This window comes from Drosophila suzukii, chromosome 3 (genome assembly GCF_043229965.1).
Source record: "Drosophila suzukii chromosome 3, CBGP_Dsuzu_IsoJpt1.0, whole genome shotgun sequence".
Taxonomy (NCBI): Eukaryota; Metazoa; Arthropoda; class Insecta; order Diptera; family Drosophilidae; genus Drosophila; species Drosophila suzukii.
Window position 1 is genome coordinate 34,089,865 of NC_092082.1, and position 27,618 is coordinate 34,117,482.

Sequence of the window (27,618 nt, forward strand, 5' to 3'; positions counted from 1 at the left end):
ATCCAGGACAGAATGGGGGTGGGGGAACTGACAGGAAACGCAAAGCCGACGCCCTACAACGTATTAGGCATTGGTCCGGTCGTTTGCTTGGTTCGAGTCTTTGCTGTTTCCCTTGACATATTTGGGCGGTGGACGACTTTTAATTTCTCTGGCCGACGCCCCACAACGTATTAGGCTAGTTGGTCAGGTCCTTTGCTTGGTTCGAGTCCAGAGAAATAGGAGACGGTTGTGGAGCCCGAGAATGATCGGTCAAACAACTTGTTTTCCGACGACTGGCGGGAGGGGGTTTTTGGACAGATTCCTTATCTAGACACAGCCATTCCGTTTGGAATATTTGGGATGTCTAGAAAAAGGGAAAGTAAGGGCATGATAGCTTAGCGGAACCGCGTTGTGTAGAAGCGGCTAACACCCCTAGTTAGGGAAATTTATTTTATTTTTGTTTGGGGCTTAAATATCGGACGGTTCTTGACCGAAGAGAAACTTGAGAAGCAGAGGGAAGCACCCCCAGTTGATAAACATTTTTATTGTCGACTTATTCAGCGGATACGTCGCTGACCGGGTGTTTTGAAAAGAATCACGTGAACCTTTTATACCAAAACGCAAAAAAAAAACAAGTGAAGACAAATTTTAGTGCGTGTATTAATCCGCACAAAGTGACAATCTATAAAAAGAAAGCGGAGGCCTTTAAAAAAGGTCCAATCGTATAAATGAAGGGGGCCAAGAAGAAGGTCTTATTCCAACCCAGCACCGGAAGAGTGACCCGAGCAACAACGCGCGGAGACAATCACCAACCCCGCAGTGCAAGCGCGCCAAGGCTAGAAGATTCACCTGAAAGAGAGCCGTGGGAGCGCGCACAGGATCAGCCAGGACAGGTAGATACCCTGTCTGAAGAAAACAACCTGGACCAATATTCTGAAATGGAAGGAGCCGCCGGAGGGGAGAATCTACCCCTAGGACCACCGAAAGGAAGATCAAGTATGCATCCCCAATTTCAGAGGCACGAGGAGGACAACTTAGAGGCTGCCGAGCGACGTGAACAAAGATTGATGGAGCTCTTGAGGCAAAGCAATGAAATGCAGCGTGGAATGAGTGCCCAGATAGAAGAGCTGAAAGCCCAGATAACAGAAATGCAGTCTCCGACAGACAGGAGACCCGAACAGAAGGGACTGCCTTCGCCGCCCCGGACTGTCCCGAATCCAACGGACAGTTTTTTGAGATACCAAGAGACCCCGCCTCTGGAACCGGTAACACAGGACATGCTCAATAGCCAGATGCACCGGCTAAGAACACCCAGGCGGATGGACACCCCATCACACAGGCAGTTCAGAACAAACGAGAGGGAGTCGAGTCACCAACTGCATCCAGAGATCGATCGGAACTCATCATTCCAAGGACCGCGACCAAAAGATGTCAGATTGGACAGATGGAACCTAAAGTTCGATGGAAGCGGACGCGGCATGACAGTTGAGAGTTTCCTATTCCGCGTGGACCGACTACAAGAATTGTATGACCTCAGCCGTCAACAAGTCTTTCGTGAATTCCATCTTCTGCTGGCAGGTGCAGCCACGAAATGGTATTGGCAGCTAATGGAAGGCAAGGCAGAGGACTACTACTACTCATTGACCCAAGAAATGAGACGGGCATTTTCCACTACCGGAAGTGACCTTATGAAAGTCAAAGAATTGATGGAACGCAAGCAAGGGCCACACGAAACCTTTAGCGATTATGTCTCGGATATGCATAACCTGCATTTCAAGCTCAAGCACAAAATCGCTGAAGATTAATTCGTGGAGCTCTTAAAGGATAACATGAACTCCCAGATGGGGGGATTACTACTAACATCCCCAATTACCTCATTAGCGGAGCTCAAAAGAGAGGGTCTCAGAGTTGATCGCTGGCTGAGAAACACAGGAAGGAACATGCGCAGCCGAGCTGCAATTAACGAAATAGAGGAATTCCAGACACTGGAGGACTTGCCGGACGCGGTCACGGTGGAAGAATTCAACCGGCAGCAGAAAGATGCGCGAGGGCGTTACGAGGATGGACAAGGATGCCGAGGCCCATTACACGCGCTGGTGTGTTATAAGTGTGGCAAAGGAGCAGACTTCTACAGGAAGTATCCTTCGAAGGAAGAATCCTGCCCTATCAAATTCCACGATGCCACCTGCAGGTTCTGCGAGAAAGTCGGGACGGATGCAGATGCTAGCCCAGCGGCTTTTGCGCGGAGTCCGTCAGGCAAGACCGGGACAGCCGGGCGGACCAGGACCAACCCTTTCCGGTAAACACACGAAAGCCCAACCAAATCTCCCCTCATAAGAGCCTAGAACAACGAGAGAGGGAGTACGAACATGCTCGTGAACGTATCTTCAATGGCTCGGAAGATGCAGACAGCAAGACACGGACAACTCGAAAAATACTAAGATTATATGATGCCCGAGCAGACTATCGCCGGCTCAAGCAAAAGGTGGTGGACACAGTAGTGAGCGTGCAAAATGACAACCGTTTCTTTGCTAAAACGAAGGTCGATGGAGAAGAGATACTCGCATTACTGGACACAGGCGCCAGTGCGAACTGTATTGGCAGAGGAGCACACGCTTTCTTGGAAAACCGGACGCGGCCGATAAGGAAGCTAAGCGAAGAATGCGTACGCACAGCAAGCGGTGGAGAGACCCAAGTAACCGGAGCCATAACGTTACCCGTGGAATGGGAAGGAGAAACCAAGGACCTAGAGTTTTTGATAGTGCCAGGTTTGACACAACGATTTTATTTCGGAATTAATTTCTGGGATACGTTCGGCCTCACATTCCTCGGTAAAGGTAGACGCGAGGTTGCCGCCGTCGAAACAACTCCGGATTTCGACCTTATGACCGGCGACCTAGACATGAACAATACGCTCAAGCCCGAGACCGCCTATACCCCACATCAGCTTACCCCAGAACAACATTGCAAGTGATAGACACATACCCGTCTTGCCTAGAAAAAGGACTAGGAAAGACCAGTTTAGAGCAACATATAATTGAAGTGACCAACGAGGACTTACCAATCAAGCAGCGACATTACCCGATATCCCCAGCCAAACAGAAGCTGGTGTACGCCGAGCTAGATCGCATCTTAGGTCTAGGCGTGATCGAAGAAAGCAATAGTAGCTGGAGTTCACCGGTAACACTGGTGCAAAAAGGGCCGAAAAATCGCCTCTGCCTCGATGCGCGTAAAGTAAATTCCCGGACGATCAAAGATGCGTATCCACTACCGCATATCGAGGGTCTGTTGAGTCGACTACAGGAAACGTATTACATTTCCGCAATTGATTTAAAAGACGCCTTTTGGCAAATACCTCTCGAAACCAAAAGCAGAGAGAAAACCGCGTTTACAGTGCCCGGCAGGCCACTGTATCAGTTTACAGTCATGCCGTTCGGCTTGTGCAATGCCGCGCAGCGAATGTGCCGACTAATGGATAAAGTTATACCAGCGGCGCTACGCGAGAATGTATTTGTGTATCTGGATGACTTACTGGTCTGTTCACCTACATTTGAAGCCCACATGGATATGTTGAGCCAGGTCAGTGCCTGCTTACAGCGGGCAGAGCTAACGATAAATGTAGACAAGAGCAAGTTTTGCTACAGCCAGGCAAGATATTTAGGATATGTAGTTGGGGGAGGATGCATCCGAACGGATGACGCAAAAATACAATCGATCCAGGAATTTCCCCAGCCTAACTCCGCCAAACAGATGCGGAGGTTCCTGGGAATGACAGGCTGGTACAGGAGGTTCATCCAAAATTACGCCCAGACAGCGGCACCGCTTCACGACTGCTTGAAGAAAGACCGCATAAAGAAATTTGAATTGTCAGAAGAGGAAATTAAGGCGTTTGAACTTTTGAAAACCAGCATGGCAACAGCACCTGTACTCGTCACCCCGGATTTTAAGAAACCATTTACCATCCAATGTGATGCCTCGACCACTGGAGTGGGGGGAGTTTTGTTCCAAACAGATGACGAGGGCGGAGAACATCCAATCGCCTATATGTCAGCCAAATTGAACAAAGCACAGCGGAATTACAGCATAACCGAGTTGGAGTGCTATGCCGCTATCCTCAGCATTACCAAATTCCGTGCCTACGTAGATGGGATGCCCTTCAAAGTGATCACTGACCACGCTAGCCTAAAATGGCTGATGAGTCAGAAAGACTTATCAGGCAGGCTTGCGCGATGGAGTCTGAAGCTACAAGCGTTCGACTTCACCATAGAACACAGGAAAGGATCACTAAATGTAGTCCCAGATGCTCTCTCACGAGTTCATATGGACGAGCTACAGAAGGCCGGTGCGGAAGAACTAGACATACACATCAACCTCGATTCGACAGCGTTCCAGTCAGCGGATTATGTCAACCTAGTGCAGGCGGTGGACGAAAATTTAGGTAAAAGTCCAGACCTTCAAACATCAGAAGGCTATGTATATAAACGGATGGGATTCTGCCTAAACGACGCTGTGGATGAAGCCCGAGCATGGAAGCTCTGGGTTCCCGCCGAGCTGCGTCCTGATTTAGTCTGGAGAGCACATCATGCCATAACCGCAGGGCATGGGGGGTTGCACAAATCACTAGCCAAATTGAGACAGTTTTACTATTGGCCAGGCATGTCTGTAGACGTCCAAAAAGTAGTGAAGGAATGCGAGGTCTGTAAGATCACCAAGACCGCCAACAAAAATGACCGGCCACCCATGGGAGAACAGCGGGTTACGGAGCGGGCTGGCCAAAGGTTGTTCATCGGCTTTATGGGACCATACCCGAGGACCAAAGCTGGGAACTCGGTGATTTTCGTATGCCTAGACCATTTCTCCAAATTTGTCTGGCTACAGCCGATGAGACATGCAGTAGCTGCAGAAGTCAGCAAATTCCTTGAGACCAAAATTTTCCATCAATTTGGAGTCCCCGAGTTTGTACACTCAGACAACGGCAACAGTTTGTGTCTCAAATTTTTGGCGAGCTAATGACCCGCTACGGTATTCGACACGTAAAGACTGGACTTTACTCACCGCAAGCGAACGCGGCTGAGAGGGTAAACCGATCTGTACTCCAAATTTTGCGAGCGACAATTGCCACCGATCAGCGAAATTGGGATACCCAACTAAGTCGAATAGAGTGTGCCCTTAGGAATGGCCTACACGAATCAATAGGCATGGAACCATATTACGCAATGTTCAGCACGCGGATGGTTACCCATGGAACAGCCTACCCGATCCTACGGAATCTAGGGGGAATACAGGCAGGAGATCCACAGATAAGTCTCCCAAACAAAATGGAACTTATCCGACAAAAAGTGACCCAAGGATTAAACCGAACTCATGAACGCGCAGAAAAGGCATATAACACCCGTAACAAGCTCGTAGAGTTTTCCGTAGGACAAGTTGTCTATAGGAAAAACTACAAGCAGAGTAACAAAGCTGACGGATATAATGCCAAGCTGGGCCCGAATCGAATTCGCTGTGTTGTACTCCAGCGTAAGGGCAAAGCGCTATATGAGCTGGGCAATGCAGTAGGGAAAAGTGTCGGGGTATTCCATGCTAAAGACCTGTATGTCGCCTAAACCTCTGAACGTAATCCGACGACTCCAAAAGGCGACAAACTCAGAACTGCGAGATTGCACTACTTGATAGAAGCTCCCGATCACATGATGGGTAGAACAGTCATCAGAACTGCCCCAGTTCTGCTATAAAAGCCACAACCAGGGACCGACCAGTCACCAGACATGATGCAGTCCTCCAACAGCTATAACCAAGCCATCCGAGCTGCCCGCCGGCTTCGTCGGCTACAGGCTAGGTATGGGGACCAGGCATCATATCTGGCGCTCCTCGTCGAGTGGATGAACGGGCTTTGCCATACCATCCACTTGAACGAGGACCATATCCAGCAACGCTGGATACACCGATACCAGTCAAAAGATGAAGAACTGGAATCCGAAATCGAGCAAGAGATCCGGCACCGGAGCCGAGATCAGGAAGAGGACCAGAACCAGTTGCTCCGAGTCCAGGAGCAACTACAAAGGAACCAAGCTCACATCGCCCGGATACAACGGGAAACATGGAGAATGAGCCGGCGCATGAACCGCGCGGTCAGGAGAATTTACATTCGAAGCCCTCAACTTGGTATCCAGGCGAGGCGAGAAGTAGCAGCCATCCTGAAAGAGCCGCTAAACTTAGATTAAAACATTGTAATTAATATAAAATGTTAAGCATATAAAAATAAAAATAATACAAAAAAAAAAAAAACAATTCTTATACTTTTTAATATATTTTTCTTCGGGAAATGGGAAACCTTTTTATTCAACTTTTCACTTTTCAGCTGAGCAGCCCCTGGTCAAAAACCATGGTTATGGCACAATCAGCAATTTTATTCTCAACTTTTTAGCTGTTACTCACTTCTGATTTTTATATATATATTTATATATTATTTTTCATTAAAACTATATTATATATTTTATTATGAGCCATATTTTTATTTACAGGTATAAATATGTATGTATGTATGTTTCCGTGCGAGGCCGGAAAGCTTTTCTTTTTCAGCATATTTAATAATAAAATAAACAAGTACAATATTAAAACAATAAAGTAATAAGCCCGACTAGCTCATCTGAGACTGGGTTGATGCAGTGGGTCGAAGCCACACGTAAATGGGCGCCTAAGAAAAGAATAAAGGAGAAGAAGGAGATCTAAAGAGATGGCCGTACGAGGATTTCTTTTGCTAAGTCATTCCATGCGAAGCCGCATCGATCACTTCGAGCCTGTTACGTACGCCCTTCCCCATACCAAGATTAACCCCGGCAAAACAACTGCCATTAGTTGAGGGTAGGGGCCGTAATGACTAACCACACTGCGATTGATAAAAGCAAAACAGCAAAAACAATTCGACAACTCATGGGTGTCGCGTGGCCAGAACAACGACCACGATCGACCTGCTCGTAACCGTAATCCAGTAAGGTGGCAAAGTGCACCAGCCGGCCATTGACTCCTAAAATAGGGGAAATGGAGAAACAGTACCCCTAGGTGGGAACACCTAGTTAATTCATCCAATATGGGGGCTAGCGAAAGCTCTAGTCCGGTATAAAAGACCCCAGCCAAATGGAGAAAGGGAGAAATTGTTCTGATCTCTCCATGACGGTGGTCTAGAAGTGCAACTCCCGTCAACACAGACCACGACTGGAAGAAAGCTGGTGTCCAGAAGGATGTCTTGACGTTTCCCTAGGATCAACTTCACCCAGGAGAAAGTCCCGATAACCGGTCCTGCGATCGACCACAATCTGGAGGAAGTCAACCAGCAAAATCCCGAAGGACGAAAATAACTAGTGAACCAAGTGAATGGCCTAAGGACCCCAAGATGGGTAGCAAAACGTCTAAAGTGGCCGGCAGCACCGCCAATGTGATTAACACAGTAGAGATCGTTGACCACCAAGATGATATTCAGGATGTCAACAAGACCATGAAGCTCATCGTTGGACTACTCCTGGTTATAGTGCTCCTTAAGGTTGTAAAGATCTACAAGCGCTCTGTCCAGAGACGCCGCGACCAACATCATGCCCTGGAGAAAGTGGTGACCCACATTGGAGCATAGGCCGAGCCGACACAGTGAAGTGAAACCACCAAAAAGACAATAAAAGCAGCAAAAAGACAATAGAAACAATACAAATAATAATAAATAAATTGCACTCCAATATTATAAACAAAAAAGTGAATCGCCAAAACAATCAAAAACAATTTGCGAGTACATGCATTTCTGAATGCAAGTGTAAACAGAACCCCCAATTACATACGCTGAACAAGAAATTGGAGCTGCACCGGCCAGCCCAGCCCGAGCATTGGAACTGACGTGTGCCTCAGTGGAACTCGCATACGATGCATACATACATACATATCTATACAGCGATAGTGTTATTTTTTTTGTGTAACATAATTTTTGTGTTTTGTTTTTGTAAACCGCCTTCAAGTCTTGCACGTATATATGTATATAAACCAATTATAAAATCTCCCAAAGCCCAGGATCCGGAGCGTCGAGATCTCATCGCCCAGGATTAAAAAGAGGGTAAGTTTGTCGGAACACGGTTCCTTTTCTTATACATACATATATATATATATCCGTGCACCATGATTACATCAGAAGCTTTAGCAAAAACAATAGACACTGATCCACAATTTAACGTAAGAATTTTATACTTGTTATCAAAAGCGACCCTACCAATAACAGTGAATGAATTGGAATACTTATATATTGAGACCTTCCGTCTAGATTTTTCTCCACTTGCCCACTGAAATAAGACCGAAAAAGCTATCATTATCTCTACCGTTCCAACGGTCATTGTTCTTTCCCGTCTGGATAAGAATTTGTTTTTGGGCAATGTTAATACTTTCCTAGTTAAGACAAAGAATTAATCTGTTAGGAATACATGTAATAATATATAATAGCCACATATGATAATTGTTCCATATATATAATCAATTAGATATACTTTTCTTTTTATACCTTTTTATACATAATAATTAAATGTTAATTTTTCAGCGGCGAGTATCAGCCTTGTAATTGTATGACAATTGCAAGAGCCCTCTGAGCGACGTTTGCAGTCGTGAATAGTCAGCATTTTGCTGATGTGTGCACCTTCACAGGTGGTCAAATCGATACTCCCCGCTAATACAATAATTGTCAATTAATTTAATCCCTATATGAATTAACCAATATTATGTTATTAAACACCGGCACACGCCGACATAAATATTATTTAATAAATTTATAATGTGAAAAAGAATTCGAAACCATGGTGTGCTAGAACTCTAACAAAGGGGGTGTGCTGACGCGAGGAGTGAAGTAGGTCAAGAACAATGACATAACTTTCGACGGACAACCTTGACAATAGGGGATCGTATTGCGCGGCCCGCGACGATCCATTGGCACACGAATGTGTGAAGGGGAGGGAATATGGCCAACACACAGCCCGATCGTATTGCGATCAAGCGACAGCTAAGCTTGTTGGGCAGTGTGGACTGATGACTGACGAACTTGATGACTATTATTATTTTTCCAGGCACTTTTAATATTTATTCTCGTTATGTTGGAGAGGAGAGAGGCTTACCAAGATCCCACGACCCAAATACGACGTAGCTTATGCCGGCAAATGGTGCCTGAACATCGGACGCCTCTCCCTCGGCCCAAGTCCTTGTCAGGACTCGGGCACTAATATGCCCACGTAACAATCTCATAAACAAGACAAGTGATGAAAGTGAGAAACCAAACTTAAAAAGTGAACTCGATACTAAAATATTTAATGCTATTAACAACAAGTACAAGTGCAAGCACAGTTGAAGAAGAAACAACTAGATCAACATCTACTACAACTACATCTACCCCAACTACAACAAGTACAACTACACCTACAATGAGAAGGGGAATTCTGGAGGAGGAGGAGGAGAAGGAAGAAACAACAACTACAACAGCAGCAACTATATTAAAAAGAGAACTTCTGGAAGAAGATACAACAACAAAAAAAACAGCTACAAACACTACATCTGAAACAACTACAATTCCACCCAGTTTTTTTGATTTTAATAGCGAAAATGAAAGTGTTGATCACATAGAAAATAAAAACATAGGAGATGAAAAATCACAAAAAATTAATATGGGTATAAATGATAGTGAGAGAGAATTTGAAAACGTAAGTCGAGCACCAAAATTTAGTAATACGTCACAAGAATTAGTGTTGGGGATCAGTGATAGTGATACAGAATTTGAAAGTGTAAGTCGGGTTCCAATAAAAAGGAACACTACTCATAAATTAAAAAGCACTGAAAACATACACAACTCACAAATCGAATGCACAAAGAGAGGTATAATAGAGAATTTTAAGCAAAAATTAGTTGAAAATGAAAGGAGAATAGGAGGGCATATGGATTTAGGAAGAAGGGGTCTAAACAGATTCTTTACCGTCCAATACAAAACTGCTACAGTAGGAGTTAAATGTCATAACAATAATATTTATAGAAGAACACATTCTAGGCGAAGTCTAAGTAAATCTAAGCGTATGAATTTAAAATATTTATCTAGTCGCCACCGCCACCAAAAATCTAAACGCAATACTAATACCCCCTTAGCAACTTTAAGAATTAATTGTTTTGAATTTGCAGAAGTTTTATCCCAAACAGTAATTAATGCAGAGAGACGAAAAGATAGGATTGTTTATGACAAAATATTGAAAGATGCTGATCTTCTCTCCAAAAAGAGAAGAGATAGAAGAAGAAGAAACAGGTTATCTTAGTGATGGTCCACAAATCCATGAAATTGAAATAGAGGAAGCAGAAAGAATTAATGGGATATATTTAAGAAAGAGAAATTTAGCAGCTCAATTGATGGTCGAATATTTAAATAAAAAAGAAAGTCAGATAAGCACAGATATAATACAGATTATCGATATTAACGACTTCAAAATAACTAATAGTGATATTATATCATAATCTGATTGAGTAGGGAAATATGTTTGTTCTTGCAGAATATAAAAATAGAAGATGAAAATAATAATTCGAGTAAATTAAAATAAGGTGAGTTTAATATATATATATATAATTTTATATACTAATAATATATATATATATGTCGTAGATTAGTTGGCCAATTAAAGTTATAACAACTGTTAGCTTTGATTTGCCTTTCGCTTCCCATTCGTTTTCATGTATGTCCTTCTGTGCTGTTTCTTTGGCTGTTCAAATAGAGGCAATAGTTTCTGTTGTCAACGTTAGTCTGTGCACTGGTGTGAGCGAGATAGAAGGATGCAGGTGTCCGCATCAAAAAGGAATAACGAGAAGTTCTCATTAGTGTGTGTATTGGAATGCGAGAACGAGAGTAGAAGAAAGTAGCGAGTGACGCTGGCGAAAAAGAAAAAGGGAACGCAAGCTGTAAGGGAAAGCATTCGTATTTGAAGAGCCAAACTAAAAAGAGGCCACGCGCCAGAAAACGTTTCCGTTTGGAGCAGCACGAAGAGCAGCCTGAAGCAGAGGAAGGTTCTAGTGATTCCTCGACAGGGGAAGGTTCTAGTGATTCCTCGACATATATATATTTTCAGAACTCCAAAACATTACTAAAAAAGTTGAAAATAATATTATGGATGGAGCTCAAAAATGTTGGTTGAATACATATAAAGTAATATTTGTATATATATATATATAGTAAAATATTTATATTTTCAGAACTCCAAAACATTAATAAAAAAGAAGTTGGCAAATTTTCTCTTATTTGTATGGTGATGATGATGATGATCATGATGATGATGATACAATCCTTTACGATGATGAAAATCCGGAACCATGTATTCCAAGATCATCTAGTGAGGATGAAACTATTGTTGTTGAGGGAGGTATAGATAACTATGTTCAACCTATACCGTTTAATTTAGATGAAGATAATGATAAATACATTAAATCAATTCCTTTAAGTAATGATAACAATAAAGTGTACAGATTAGATAACTATAGACAAACTATACCACTAAATATAGATGAAAGTAAGCAAATTGAACGTAATTCAAAGAAAATATTGTAATTCTTCTGTTAAATTCAAATTTTTTCATGTTCTGTACATTTTTATAAATTTTAACATTAACCTGTAAGTAAAAGCGATGTTTGTTCTGTTAAATAAAAATTTTATAATAATAATAATATTGTGAATTGTAATATTTGGTTTAAACATTACCTTAAATTTTAACCTTTAAATAAAAAAAGCGATGTTTGTTCTGTCTTATTTACAATTATAGGTTATATTTATTCATTTTTTTTTACAATCTAGTAAATTTAATTCTAGTTCTGTATAAAACATTTCAAATTCACATTCATCTATATTTTTCTTAAATTTTTATATTTCAATCTCTTGATAATTATTTCTTTTAGGACAATTCTCTATTTCTTTTATTCTTTGTTCATAAACATAAATATTTGAATCTATTTCATTAAGTTTATTATACCCGTTACTCGTAGAGTAAAAGGGTATACTAGATTCGTCGGAAAGTATGTAACAGGCAGAAGGAAGCGTTTCCGACCCCATAAAGTATATATATTCTTGATCAGGATCACTAGCCGAGTCGAACTAGCCATGTCCGTCTGTCCGTCTGTCTGTCCGGATGAACGCTGAGATCTCGGAAACTATGAGAGCTAGGCTATTGAGATTTGGCGTACAGATTCCTGTAGACTGCCACGCCACTCTTACGCCCACAAACCGCCCAAAACTGTAACACCTACAGTTTTGATGCTAGATAAAAAATTTTAACTGAAATGTATTGTTCTCCTCAATACCTATCGATTGACCTAAAAAAAAGTTTGCAATGTCCACTTAAACGCCCACAAACCGCGAAAACCTGTGACGCCCACAATTTGCATGCTAGATAAATAATTTTAACTGAAATGTATTGGTGTCGTCAATACCTATCGATTGATCCAAAATCAAATTTGCCAAGCCCACTCTAACGCCCATAACGCTTAAATCTGTCTACCGCCGGTAGGTGGCGCATTTTAATCTCGATTTGCTGCTTGCATATCTCTATTTCCCTTTGAGTAACGGGTATCTGATAGTCGAGGTACTCGACTATAGCGTTCTTCCTTGTTTTCTAATCTTTTTTCTTCTATTTTATAATGTCCATATTGTAGTGTATTAATTTTATTGTCTTGTATAAGAACCTTTGTGTCTTTATGACTGAGAACTACTTTTTTACATTTAATTGTTGATAAAAGATGATTTTTAGATCTAATCATTGACATAGAACCTACCACTTCCTCTTCCGAAAACAAACATTTTTTAAAACTATTAAAAGTTTATTGATCTATTGCACTTCTTTTAACACCCTTTGATTTTTTCACTGTTTTTTCAGAGCTGTCATTACTATTAGATGTTTTAAAGGCATACATTTTTGATCTCAAACCAACAAATTCAGTCATAGGTCTTCCATTGAGTTCATCTTTAAAAAAACCCAACGTTTTTTTATTAGCTTTAGGAAAATTATAGAGATTAAGTAATTCATCAGAATAATCTGATGTATCAAACTTCATCTCAACATCATTCTGAATATCTTTATAAAAATCTTCAGTGTTAATAGTATATATAAAAGAATCTGTATCCATATAATTTAGTTGAACATTTTCATTGTATTTAGGTTTGATATAATTATAATGAAAATCATACATTTTCCATTTCGATAAATCTAATACAGCAAAACCTAAATATAAAGGTTTGTTGTGCAACACATTTAATCTTTTCATTTGAAAGGCAAAGAAGTTTTCTGAAAACAGTTTGACACTATGGAAGTTTGACTTTGAAATAAGAGATCTACCACAATGCCCTTTTGGACCAGAAGAATAGGATGGTGAAGCACTTTCCCATTCAGTAATTAATTTAATATTAACGCGCTTTTCGACATTTTCCATTGTTTTTCCGTAGACAGCATTATTTAAAAGTTTAAAAAAATCTTTTTCAAATGTATTTTTTGCATTAGTTCTATGGAATGTATTCAAATCAATATATGCTTTTAGCCAAGGTTTCTGAAAGAAGCGAAGACCTCTATGAATTTTTGTTAGAATTAATCCATTTTCTATACACTGTTGAAGATTTTTATAATGAATTATATATTTTTCTTTATCCCTTAAATAAGCAATTAATTTTTTTATTTTGTCTGACTTTGTTGGTAACTGATTATTACAACAAAATGGAAGATCATTGTGTTAATTGTGCAATCTTAAAGGATATTTTAAATGTACCTCAAAAATGTATCCATATTCACTATCATCTGCAATCTCTGTAATGTTTATACTATCAAGTTCCCCCCTTGAAGTCCATTCAAAACCTCCATATGGTAAAGATTGTGACATAGCCCAACCATATAAATTATTTGCATCCTAATAAATCAAATATGATGATTTTTGAGTACTATCAAAATTCTCAACATATTTATTATTTGCTTTAGCATATCTACATGTACATTGTATTAAGCCACCACGAATACCACTTTGAATAAATTTATACTGATCTATATCAGTTAATAAATCTAATTCAATTTTAGTACATTTTAACATAGCTTCCCATGATAACCTGGTGTAGTGCAAAAATGTGCTGGATCAAGTGAATAAATTTTACTACAAAGTCTTCGAAAGTTTTCAAAGACATCAGACATTAATAAAACATCTGTTTTTAAATATAATTCTAAATAATCTTTAAGATTATTGCAAGAAAACTCATTCCATACATTTTGTGCGTGAGTATAATTTTCAATTGAACATTCATTTTCGGTTAAGGAACTATAGAAAGCTTCTCTAGGAGGTAATTTACTTTCATTTAATTTCTCAACTGAATCTAAATATTCATATGGAAATACACCCTTTCTTCGCATTAAGTTGAAATGATTTTCATTAGGGAAAAATGATCTTGTAATATACACTTGTTCACTATCTAGATTTGAAGCTAATGTATCTAATGCAGAAGGCATAAATCGAAACGAATCTAGAAAACGGATTTCAAAGTTATCACCAATACTTAAAGTTATAATTTTTGAAATTGATATATATTGTTCCTTATTCAATGGAATTACCTTTATTTCACCAGGTATGATTGCCAAATCTTTAATAAATAGATGGCAATCATACCTGGTGAAATTGTGGAAGAAAACAGGAATACATTTTGGAACTTTATATTTTAAATTGCACTCATTATGTGCTGCCCCCCTAAATTTTCCTGTGAAGTGACAGTGATCCCTAACTCTATCCAATAAAAGAGGAGTGTTGCATATATGACAATTATTAGATTTTTGGAAATCATCTTCTTCAACATCTGACATTATTATAGAAACAGGTTTTGAAATATAGTTTTCATATATAAAAGTTAAATTTTCTAATAGAGATAACAGGAAATTCATTCCCGAGTTGAATATAGTTTCTAAAACAAACTTATCTAAACTGTTATCGTGTGCACACTTTATATAGTATGCATATGAAACAGGTCTATGTATATATATAATATTTAAATTTAATGTTTCGTTTTTATTAATTGGTTGAAGGATGCATTCAAAGTCAGCGTAAACTGAGAATGGGACCATCACTTCCTTTTGAACATTTGTGTACCGTAAAGTGGCATCCTTCATGTTGGGTAAGCGTGAGACTTTTTTCCCACAGACTTCTGAATGCCGGTTGGCAGCATCTTCACTCAATGAGTAATTTAAGCAAATTTGACAGAACCATTTTTTTGATTTGTCTTTTGAAACTTGAGAGGAAACCAAACTAAAAAAAGATAAACAAAAGAAAAAAAATTTTTTTTTTAAGTATGAAAGCAAATAAATATTATGAAATTTAAAAACAAAAACAAAAACAAGATATAATAATGATATGATAAAACAACTTACTTTGAGAGATTTTTAATCCAAGTATAGTGTGCTTTACATCCTTCCTCCAGTATCAACATATTTATATAATTTCTCCTCACTTCAGGGGAGTAAAATATAGGTCCGAATATAACTCCATCGTCGAACCCGAAAAGTGTAATATTTATATCTTTATTTATTTCCATAAATTTCGATATATCCGCAGGCTTAAGTGGAAATTGCAATCCAGTGAAATTTAGTGTGATCCCATTGACTTGAACGACTTCATCATTTATATTGACTTTATAGGTTGTGCATCTGTTGTGCATGAGTTCATCATTCATATTGACTTTATAGGTTGTGCATCTGTTCGCATTCTTATTTAGATTACTTAATGCTGCGATTAAGCTCCATTTCAAACAATATTCATCATTTGTGTTTTTTACATTTATAATTGCTTTTTTAGCTTCTAAACAAGAGGGTAGTTTTATGTAAGATGATCCTCTTAAAGGTGAATATTGATTAATATTCATCTCCAAACGAATGAGATGAAGCAAAGTCCATCCACTATCCCTTTCTTGGAATTCTTCCATCCTCGCCAAAATTTTTTCCATGTGTTCCTTATATTCATTTTCTATATTGGAGTAGGCACTAATTATTGTCATCTTACTTTGAAATGACTTTATTTCAATGCATTCCTTTTCTTCCTTCAAAAGTCCGTACTCTCCAAAAAGTTCAAAATTTATTTTCACCGATGAATAACTTTCCAACAATGGATACAAGTGAGGTAGAAAAGCTTCTCCTGCTTCCTCCATAAATTGTGTTGGATAAATTACATCATTGTTGGTGTTTTCATATAGGTAGTGAACAATCCTTCCTTGGAATCCAGAACTGATTTTTTTAATCCTTGAATCCACTGGTTGAACAACATTCTTCTTATGTTGCTCCGTACGCAGATGATGAGTCCACGAAATGTTACCCGATAGGGTAATGTTGCACTTTGGACAATACTTATTCATTTTTTTTTGTTTTGATTTTTCTTTGTTTTTGGAAGTATTGTTTTGTTACTTGAACTTTTCACTTTGTTATACTTTACTTTAACTGTAAAGTATTTTACGTTTTATCAATTTGATAAGTTTACACAACACAAATCTGGGTAGTTCCCAATTCACACAACTTTACTTTACACTTAGTAAAGTATTTTAATTTTTATCAATTTGATAAGCTCACACAAATCGAGTTCGGATGAAACGTAAATTAACACAACTTTACTTTAGCTGAACTACTTTCCACATTTCTTCTTAACACTTACATTTTTTGAAAACTTAGAAGGTATCCGTTTTCTCTTTCTATAAGCGCTTGAGAAAAAATTTTCAAATATGATTAAATAAAAACGTATTTGACTAAACAAACCATTGTGTTGGTTGTAATGAGTTTGTTTTTGTGTATATTCTGTAAGGAACCACCACTACAACCACCAACACAAGCACCAACACCACCAACACCCCTCTTACACTCCTACGCTTACTTTCCCATCTAATGCTCGCTAAAGAGGGGGAGGTTACCGAACTCACGCTTGTTTCACACCACAAAAGTATGAGATCTAATATCCATCAAACCAACACCTTTTGACCACAAGACCGTAGACACGTTACACTAACAGATGTCAACTACAACCCTAATTGAATCTACCCTATTAAAACTATCCCTAATTCAATCAACAAAACACCTCACGCTTGTTTCACACCAAAAAAGTATGCGGCCTAATATCCCTCAAACCAACACTACAAAAGAATGCGATCTAATATCCCTCAAACCAACACCTCTTGACCACAAGACCGTAGACAGGTTACACTAACAGAGTTCAACTACAACCCTAATTGAATCAACAAAACGCCTCACGCTTGTTTCACACCACAAAAGTATGCGATCTAATATCCCTCAAACCAACACCTTTTGACCACAAGACCGTAGACAGGTTACACTAACAGATGTCAACTACAACCCTAATTGAATCTACCCTATTAAAACTATCCCTAATTGAATCAACAAAACGCCTCACGCTTGTTTCTGCGATCTAATATCCCTCAAACCAACACCTTTTGACCACAAGACCGTAGACAGTTTACACTAACAGATGTCAACTACAACCCTATTTGAATCTACCCTATTAAAACTATCCCTAATTGAATCAACAAAACGCCTCACGCTTGTTTCTGCGATCTAATATCAGTAGGTAGTTAATACGGGAGCTGGCTCACTAGGTAATAAATCATGTCAAAAAAGGAGGTGGGGGTGACCCTAATTAGTCACGCATGGTTGCACACTGACCCTAATTAGTCACGCATGGTTGCACACAGGTGTTCTAATGACCTACTTAGCATAATTAATTCAAAAAGGGGGGTGTTGCTGACCCTAGTTAGATGAGCATGGTTGCACACAGGTCACTTAATGAGGTTAGAAAGTGGTGTGTAGGAGTGTGAGAGAGTGGTGTTTTGATATGTCTTGTTTTGTCTTGTCTTTTTCTCAAGCTAAAGGTGCGTGTGTGATAGGGGTGTTTTGTCATGCGTGGAATTTTGTGGAGTGCAATGGTTGCACACAGGTCACTATGTTGCTTCTAACTTGTGTTAGAACGCGTTATGCGTGGGCGTTTTGTTGAGTCAATTAGGGTTGTAGGTGACACCTGGCTTGCGTGTGTGATAGGGGTGTTTTGTCATGCGTGGGATTTTGTGGAGTGCAATGGTTGCACACAGATCACTATGTTGCTTCTAACTTGGGTTAGAAGGCGTTATGCGTGGGCGTTTTGTTGAGTCAATTAGGGTTGTAGGTGACACCTGGCTACGGTCTTGTGGTCAAAAGGTGTTGGTTTGAGGGATATTAGACCGCATACTTTTGTGGTGTGAAACAAGCGTGAGTTCGGTAACCTCCCCCTCTTTAGCGAGCATTAGATGGGAAAGTGAGCGTGGGAGTGTAACAAAAACGTTGTTTTGTTATGCGTGGGCGTTTTGTTGATTCAATTAGGGTTGTAGGTGACACCTGTTAGTGTAACCTGCCTACGGTCTTGTGGTCAAAATGGTGACTGTGGTGGTGGTGGTTCCTAACAGAACAAAACCAAATGAGATCGTTTGTTTAGTCAAATACGTTTTTCTTTAATCATATTTGAAAATTTTTTCTCATGCGCTTACATGAGAGAGAAAACGGTTACCTTCTAAGTTTTCAAAAAATGTATGTGTTAAGGAGAAATGTGGAAAGTAGTTCAGTTTTAGAAAACTATTCGTTTTACAAGGGGTGTTTTGTCATGCGTATGAATTTGTAAAACTATATTTAGGCGGAGGAGGAGGAGGAAGGGAAGTTGTTTTTCTATGCGTGGGCGTTTTGTTGATTCAATTAGGGTTGTAGGTGACACCTGTTAGTGTAACCTGGCTACGGTCTTGTGGTCAAAAGGTGTTGGTTTGAGGGATATTAGACCGCATACTTTTGTGGTGTGAAACAAGCGTGAGTTCGGTAACCTCTCCCCTCTTTAGCGAGCATTAGATGGGAAAGTGAGCGTAGGAGTGTAAGAGGGATGGTGGTGGTGGCGGTGCTTGTGGTGGTGGTTCCTAACAGAATATACACATTTATACACAAAAACAAATGAGATCGTTTGTTTAGTCAAATACGTTTTTCTTTAATCATATTTGAAAATTTTTTCTCATGCGCTTATAGAAAGAGAAAACGGTTACCTTCTAAGTTTTCAAAAAATGTATTTGTTAAGGAGAAATGTGGAAAGTAGTTCAGTTTTAGAAAACTATTTGAGTTGAGCGAACCATCTAGAATCGTCGTGTGAACCCTCCGGTAATTCAAAGCTAAAGTAAAGTTGTGTTAACTTACGTTCCATCCGAATTCGATTTGTGCGAGATTATCAAATTGATAAAAATTAAAATACTTTACCAAGTGTAAAGTAAAGTTGTGTGAACTGTGAACTATCCAGATTTGTGTTGTGTAAACTTATCAAATTGATAAAACATAAAATACTTTACAGTAAAAGTAAAGTATAACAAAGTGAAAAGTACAAGTAACAATACAATACTTCCAAAAAAAAAAGGAAAAAATAAAAACAAAAAAAAATGAATAAGTATTGTGGAAAGTGCAACATTACCCTATCGGGTAACATTTCGTGGGCTCATCATCTGCGAACGGAGCAACACAAGAAGAATGTTGTTGAACCAGTGGATTCAAGGATAAAAAAAATCAGTTCTGGATTTCAAGGAAGGATTGTTCACTACTTATATGAAAACACCAACAATGATGTAATTTATCCAACACAATTTATGGAGCAAGCAGGAGAAGCTTTTCTACCTCACTTGTATCCATTGTTGGAAAGTTATGCATCGGTGAAAATAAATTTTGAACTTTTTGGAGAGTACGGACTTTTGAAGGAAGAAAAGGAATGTATTGAAATAAAGTCATTTCAAAGTAAGATGACAATAATTAGTGCCTATTCGAACATTGAAAATGAATATAAGGAGCACATGGAAAAAATTTTGGCGAGGATGGAAGAATTCCAAGAAAGGGATAGTGGATGGACTTTGCTTCATCTCACTCGATTGGAGATGAATATTAATCAATATTCACCCTTAAGAGGATCATCTTATATAAAACTACCCTCTTGTTTAGAAGGAAAAAAAGCAATTATAAATGTAAAAAACACAGATGATGAATATTGTTTTAAATGGAGCTTAATCGCAGCATTAAGTAAACTAAATAAGAATGCGAACAGATGCACAAGCTATAAAGTGAATATAAATGATGAAGTAATTGAAGTCAATGGGATCACACTAAATTTCACTGGATTGCAATTTCCACTAAAGCCTGCGGATATATCGAAATTTATGGAAATAAATAAGGACATAAATATTACACTTTTTGGATTCGACGGTGGAGTTATATTCGGGCCCATATTTTACTCTCCTGAAGTGAGGAGAAATCATATAAATATGTTGATACTGGAGGAAGGATGTAAAGCACACTATACTTGGATAAAAAATCTCTCAAAGTAAGTTGTTTTATCATTTTATCATTATTATATCTTTTACCTGTTTTTGTTTTTAAATTTCATAATATTTATTTGCTTTCATACTTAAAAAAAAAAATTTTTTTTTTCTTGTGTTTATCTTTTTTTAGTTTGGTTTCCTCTCAAGTTTCGAGAGACAAATCAAAAAAATGGTTCTGTCAAATTTGCTTAAATTACTCATTGAGTGAAGATGCTGCCAACCGGCATTCAGAAGTCTGTGGGAAAAAAGTCTCGCGTTTACCCAACATGAAGGATGCCACTTTACGGTATACAAATGTTCAAAAGGAAGTGATGGTCCCATTCACAGTTTACGCTGACTTTGAATCCATCCTTCAACCAATTAATAAAAACGAAACATTAAATTTAAATATTATAAATATACATAGACCTGTTTCATATGCATACTATATAAAGTGTGCACATGATAACAGTTTAGATAAGTTTGTCTTAGAAACTGTATTTAACTCGGGAATGAATTTCCTGTTATCACTAATAGAAAATTTAAGTTTTATATATGAAAACTATATTTCAAAATCTGTTTCTTTAATAATGTCAGATGTTGAAGAAGATGATTTCCAAAAATCTAATAATTGTCATATATGCAACACTCCTCTTTTATTAGACAGAGTTAGGGATCACTGTCACTTCACAGGAAAATTTAGGGGGGCAGCACATAATGAGTGTAATTTAAAATATACAGTTCCAAAATTTATTCCTGTTTTCTTCCACAATTTCACCAGGTATGATTGCCATCTATTTATTAAAGATTTGGCAGTCATACCTGGTGAAATAAAGGTAATTCCATTAAATAAGGAACAATATATATCAATTTCAAAAATTATAACTTTAAGTAATGGTGATAACTTTGAAATCCGTTTTCTAGACTCGTTTCGATTTATGCCTTCTGCTTTAGATACATTAGCTTCAAATCTAGATAGTGAACAAATGTGTATAACAAGATCATTTTTCCCTAATGAAAATCATTTCAACTTAATGCGACGAAAGGGTGTATTTCCATATGAATATTTAGATTCAGTTGAGAAATTAAAAGAAAGTAAATTACCTCCTAGAGAAGCTTTCTATAGTTCCTTAACCGAAAATGAATGTTCAGTTGAAAATTATACTCACGCACAAAAGGTATGGAATGAGTTTTCTTGTAATAATCTTAAAGATTATTTAGAATTATATTTAAAAACAGATGTTTTATTAATGTCTGATGTCTTTGAAAACTTTCGAAGACTTTGTAGTAAAATTTATTCACTTGATCCAGCACATTTTTTCACTACACCAGGATTATCATGGGAAGCTATGTTAAAATGTACTAAAATTGAATTAGATTTATTAACTGATATAGATCAGTATAAATTTATTCAAAGTGGTATTCGTGGTGGGTTAGTTCAATGTACATGTAGATATGCTAAAGCAAATAATAAATATGTTGAAAATTTTGATAGTACTCAAAAATCATCATATTTGATTTATTTGGATGCAAATAATTTATATGGTTGGGCTATGTCACAATCTTTACCATATGGAGGTTTTGAATGGATTTCAAGGGGGGAACTTGATAGTATTAACATTGCTGAGATTGCAGATGATAGTGAATATGGATACATTTTTGAGGTAGATTTAAAATATCCTTTAAAATTGCATGATAAACATAATGACCTTCCATTTTGTTGTAATAATCAGTTACCAACAAAGTCAGACAAAATAAAAAAATTAATTGCTGATTTAAGGGATAAAGAAAAATATATAATTCATTATAAAAATCTTCAACAGTGTATAGAAAATGGATTAATTCTAACAAAAATTCATAGAGGTCTTCGCTTCTTTCAGAAACCTTGGCTAAAAACATATATTGATTTGAATACATTCCATAGAACTAATGCAAAAAATACATTTGAAAAAGATTTTTTTAAACTTTTAAATAATGCTGTCTACGGTAAAACGATGGAAAATGTAGATAAGCGCGTTAATATTAAATTAATTACTGAATGGGAAAGTGCTTCACCATCCGATTCTTCTGGTCCAAAAAGGCATTGCGGTAGATCTCTTATTTCAAAGTCAAACTTCCATAGTGTCAAACAGTTTTCAGAAAACTTCTTTGCCTTTCAAATGAAAAGATTAAATGTGTTGTACAACAAACCTTTATATTTAGGTTTTGCTGTATTAGATTTATCGAAATGGAAAATGTATGATTTTCATTATAATTATATCAAACCTAAATACAATGAAAATGTTCAATTAAATTATATGGATACAGATTCTTTTATATATACCATTAACACTGAAGATTTTTATAAAGATATTCGGAATGATGTTGAGATGAAGTTTGATACATCAGATTATTCTGATGAATTACTTAATCTCTATAATTTTCCTAAAGCTAATAAAAAAAGGTTGGGTTTTTTTAAAGATGAACTCAATGGAAGACCTATGACTGAATTTGTTGGTTTGAGATCAAAAATGTATGCCTTTAAAACATCTAATAGTAATGACAGCTCTGAAAAAACAGTGAAAAAATCAAAGGGTGTTAAAAGAAGTGCAATAGATCAACTAACTTTTAATAGTTTTAAAAAATGTTTGTTTTCGGAAGAGGAAGTGGTAGGCTCTATGTCAATGATTAGATCTAAAAATCATCTTTTATCAACAATTAAATGTAAAAAAGTAGTTCTCAGTCATAAAGACACAAAGGTTCTTATACAAGACAATAAAATTAATACACTACAATATGGCCATTATAAAATAGATGAAAAAAGATTAGAAAATAAACTTAATGAAATGGATTCAAATATTTATGTTTATGAACAAAGAATAAAAGAAATAGAGAATTGTTCTAATAGAAATAATTATCAAGAGAGTGAAATAGAAAAATTTAAGAAAAATATATATGAATGTGAATTTGAAATGTTTTATACAGAACTAGAATTAAATTTATTAGATTGTAAAAAAAATGAATAAATGTACTCTATAATTGTAAATAAGACAGAACAAACAACGCTTTTTTATTTAAAGGGTAAAATGTAAGGTAATGTATAAACTAAATATTACAATTCACAATATTATTATTATTATAAAATTTTTATTTAACAGAACAAACATCGCTTTTACTTACAGGGTAATGTTAAAATTTATGAGAATTAACAGATCATGAAAATTTGAATTTAACAGAAGAATTACAATATTTTCTTTGAATTACATTCAATTTGTTTACTTTCTTCTATATTTAGTGGTATAGTTTGTTTATAGTTATCTATACCACCCTGTAATCTATATACTTTATTGTCATCATTACTTAAAGGAATTGATTTAATGTATTTATCATTATCTTCATCTAAATTAAACGGTATAGTTTGAACATAGTTATCTATACCACCCTCAACAAGAATAGTTTCATCCTCACTAGATGATCTTGGAATACATGGTTCCGGATTTTCATCATCATAAAGGATTGTATCATGGTCATCATCATCATCATCATCATCATCGTCATCACCATACAAATTATGAGAAAATTTACCATCCTCTTTTTTATTAATGTTTTGGAGATCTGAAAATATAAATATTTTACTATATATATATATATACAAATATTATTTTATATGTATTTAACCAACCTTTTTGAGCTCCATCCGAAATATTATTTTCAACTTTTTTATTTATGTTTTGGAGTTCTGAAAATATATATATATATATATATTAGTATATAAAATTATATATATATATATATATATATTAAACTCACCTTTTTTTAATTTACTCGAATTATTATTTTCATCTTCTATTTTTATATTCTGTAAAAATAAACATATTTCCCTACTAAATCAGATTATGTTATAATATCACTATTAGTTATTTTGAAATCATTAATATCGTTAATTGATATTTTATCTGTACTAATCTGACTTTCTTTTTTATTTAAATATTCAAGCATCATTTGAGCTGCTAAATTTCTCTTTCTTAAATATATCCCATTAATTCTTTCTGCTTCCTCTATTTCAATTTCTTGGATTTGTGGGCCATCACTAAGATAACCTGTTTCTTCTTCTTCCATCTCTTCTCTTTTACTCTCTTGTTTGGAGAGAAGATCAGCATCCTTTGAAATTTTGTCATAGACAATCCTGTCTTTTCGTCTCTCTGCATTAATTACTGTTTGGGATAAAACTTCTGCAAATTCAAAACAATTTATTCTTAAAGTTGCTAAGGGGGTATTAGTATGGCGTTTAGATTTTTGATGGCGTTGGCGATTAGATAAATATTTTAAATTCATACGCTTAGATTTACTTAAACTTCGCCTAGAATGTGTTCTTCTATAAATATTATTGTAATGACATTTAACTCCTACTGTAGCAGTTTTGTATTGGATGGTAAAGAATCTGTTTAGACCCCTTCTTCCCAAATCCATATGCCCTCCTATTCTCCTTTCATTTTCAACTAATTTTTGCTTAAAATTCTCAATTATAGCTCTCTTTGTGAATTCGATTTGAGAGTTGTGTATGTTTTCAGTGCTTTTTAATTTATGAGTAGTGTTCCTTTTTATTGGAACCCGACTTACACTTTCAAATTCTGTATCACTATCACTGATCCCCAACACTAATTCTTGTGACGTATTACTAAATGTTGGTGCTCGACTTACGTTTTCAAATTCTCTCTCACTATCAATTATACCCATATCAATTTTTTCTGATTTTTCTTCTCCTATGTTCTTATTTTCTATGTGATCAACACTTTCATTTTCGCTATTAAAATCAAAAAGATTGGTTGGGGTTGTAGTTGTTGATGTAGCTGTTTTTGTTGTATCTTCTTCCAGAAGTTCTTTTTTTAATGTAGTTGCTGCTGTTGTAGTTGTTGTTTCTTCCTTCTCCTCCTCCTCCTCCAGAATTCCCCTTCTCATTGTAGGTGTAGTTGCACTTGTTGTAGTTGAGGTAGATGTAGTTGTAGTAGATGTTGATGTAGATATTTCTTCTTCTTCAACTGTACTTGCACTTGTACTTGTTGTTAAGTCTTTTTCATTAATGCTACCATTAATAGCATTAAATATTTTAGTATCGAGTTCACTTTTTAAGTTTGGTATCTCCTTTTCATCACTTGTCTTGTTTATGAGATCCATAAAAATATGACTGTCCTCTAGGATCTCAAATTTTAAGTCAATTTTAATGATTTTTTTTAGTTTTGGAACATTGATAAATAACCCAATCGAATTATTGGAAGTCGATGGGTTTTCAATTAAAGTCATTTCATTGGGGAGTGGTACCATTTTCACCATCGGATTAAAGAGGGAAAGTATCACAAAAAATATTATAAAAACCGTCATTTTAATTTTGATTTTGTTTTTTTTTTGAGAATCGAACAAACGAACTATCGAATGAATAAGCAAACGATCCGAAATTGAGTTGCGTGAACGAATAGATGGAAACTGAACACTTTTTGAAATTCTTCTGCCTTTATACCCTCCAGATTTGTATATATAAATATGTAACGTTCTGTTTAAATTCTTATCTGTACATGCTTTTCTTCACACTTTATAAATAGGAATTGCGTGATTGTGAAGAAACATAATTTATTTCACGCATTGACGTCAATGTCTACATTTTTATTGTTGTTTATAGAATTTCGTTTTTATGAATCCAACTATCTTCTGATTTTGAAAGGCCTACCCAACGCACAAGCACATAATCAAGTTCCACCCAAAATTCTTATCTGTATATACTCTTTTAGTCTAGCCAACGCACAAGCTCATAATCAAGTTCCGTTCCGTTTATAAATAGGAATTGCGTGCTTGTGAAGAGGAAACATAATTTATTTTCACGCATTGACGTCAATGCCTACATTTTAATTGTTCTATGCTTCCACTTGTTGTTTATAGAATTTCGTTTTTATGAATCCAACTATCTTCTGATTTTGAAAAGCCTAGCCAACGCACAAGCACATAATCACCTTTTTGTTTCACAATCTTTTCAACAAGATAAGTATTAGGGAATTTTGTTTTTTTAATTTCTTGTTTATAGAAACCGCCTTGTACTGGATCACCCTTCAAGTCCTCAAGTAAATATGTGGTGGGGGATGTATTTTGTACTTTCCGAATTCGAAAAATTTCCGTTGTCCAGTTTGGGGTATAGCCTTTTTCAAAGACATGTTTATATTTACTTATTCGTACATGATCCCCCTCTTTAAAGTCCCCATTTGTAAATATTTTTAGATGATTGTATGATCTCATCAAAATCTGTTTTTCATTTTTAGCATTGACGTCAATAGGCTTCATTTTAATCGTTCTATGCTTCCTGTTATTATAATTATTAATCAACTCTTTGTATATTTGAAGCCAAGTATATTTTCCATTAAAACTAAACTCACGCCACATAAGTTCTTTTATTGTTCTATTAAAACGTTCCACAATAGATGCTTTAAGAGTACTAAATGTTGAGTAATGATTAATTTCATATCTTTTCATCAATTCTCTAAATTGTTTATTATAGAATTCATTTCCATTATCTGTTTGTAAATTCTTTGGTACTCCACGACCAGATTTCATTATTTTTTCCATTGCTTTTGTAACTTCATCTGCATTTTTTGATTTTATTGCTTCACCCCATCCATATTTAGAAAATGTATCTATTACTGTTAACAAATACCTATACCCCTTATTTGATGATGCATATGCCCCCATTTCAACCAAATCAGCCTGCCATAAATCATTAATACCCTTTACTATAACTCTACGTCTTGGGAAATTCTTGAATGATGGGCGATGTAACTCATTTACAATATCTCGTTTACTCATAGCTTTATTTTATCTGGTATAAATGGTTTCTTCTCTAAAGATTCAGTTTCACCTTTTAAAACTGAGGTTGGCGCAATTATATAATTGAAAATGTTACTTTCTATTTCATTTATATCCTCCACTACCTTATTAAAAGTTTTCATGAGAAATTCCAATTTTTTAGAAATTTCACTCACTTTTCCCTCAATATTATTGATTCGAGGTCTTAATCTAAAGATTTGTTGTTTCTGCGGTTGCTTAGAAATTTCATTAGATGTATTCTGTACTACTTTACTTATTTCATCATCAATATAAATCTTTGTTGCAATATCATTTTCATGAATGGGGGGTAGGGAATTTTTAAATCGTTTCCTCTGAACATTTAAATGTCCATCATAATCATTAAGTATACTTTGAAATTTTTCTAGACCTTTTGT

The 27,618-nt window shown here is 36.4% G+C and overlaps 1 long non-coding RNA gene across 1 annotated transcript; it reads right to left on the reverse strand.

The window, feature by feature from the left end:
• Positions 1-23,562: 23,562 nt before the first annotated feature.
• Positions 23,563-27,262, reverse strand: LOC139352996 (uncharacterized). Its single transcript, XR_011604071.1, has 3 exons — positions 24,167-27,262; positions 24,039-24,095; positions 23,563-23,971 (listed from the first exon to the last, which is right to left on the reverse strand). It is a non-coding gene; the product is annotated as an uncharacterized lncRNA (long non-coding RNA).
• Between the last annotated feature and the right edge of the window lie 356 nt (positions 27,263-27,618).